Below are 869 nucleotides of genomic sequence, written 5' to 3'. Positions count from 1 at the left end.
AATGCCATTCGTTTACTTTCAAGGTAAGGATTCCATCAATGGCTTACACCACTTTCACCAGGAAGCTGTGGACAGAACTGAGAAAATGAAATGTTGCCAGTTATTCTACAAATGGCACACTTCCTGAGGAGATAGCCAAGATCACATGCCCTGAACACTTCACTACCATTTTGAAAGCTATGATAAACAAACAAACAAAAAAAAAAAAGGAAAAGAAAATAACAAGTGTTGGCGAGGATGTGGAGAAATTAGAACCTTTGTGCGCTCTCAGCAGGTATGTAAAATGGTTCAGCCACTGTGGAAAGCAATATGTCGGTTCCTCAAAACATTACAGTTAAGCTTTGCGCAGTGGCAGTATCGTAGCCAATGAGGTTTATCCGAGGCGCGATTATTGCTAATTGAAAAAATTACAGTTAGAATATGATCCAGCAGTTCCACTTTCGGGAATAATCCCACAAAAACTGAAAGCAAGGTCTCAAGGAGGTATTTGTACACCCATGCTCAAAGCTGCTTTATTCGCAGTAGGTAAAAAGTGGATGCAGCTCAAGTGTCCATTGAGGGATGAATGAATAAGCAAAATGTGGTATATACATGCCATGTAATATTATTCAGCCTTAAAAAAGGAAGGAAATATGACCCATGCTACAACATGATGAACCTCGAGGATATTACACTAAGTGAGACAAGCCAGTCACAAAAAGCAAACACTGTATGATTCCACTTATACAAGGTCCCTAAAGTCATCTAACTCGTGGAGACAGATGGTAGAATGGTGGTTGCCGGGGCCTGGCGGAGAGGATACGGGGACTTATTTATAATGAGTATCAATTTTCAGTTTTGCAAGATGAAAAAGTTCTGAAAATTGGTTA

The 869-nt window shown here is 39.9% G+C and overlaps 1 pseudogene; it reads left to right on the top strand.

The window, feature by feature from the left end:
- Positions 1–337: 337 nt before the first annotated feature.
- Positions 338–413, top strand: LOC132506559 (U4 spliceosomal RNA; annotated as a pseudogene).
- Positions 414–869: the final 456 nt, after the last annotated feature.

Source organism: Lagenorhynchus albirostris, chromosome 15 (assembly GCF_949774975.1).
Source record: "Lagenorhynchus albirostris chromosome 15, mLagAlb1.1, whole genome shotgun sequence".
Lineage (NCBI taxonomy): Eukaryota > Metazoa > Chordata > Mammalia > Artiodactyla > Delphinidae > Lagenorhynchus > Lagenorhynchus albirostris.
The sequence above is the reverse complement of the archived record's forward strand: the minus strand, read 5'-3'. Positions and strand labels throughout refer to the sequence as shown.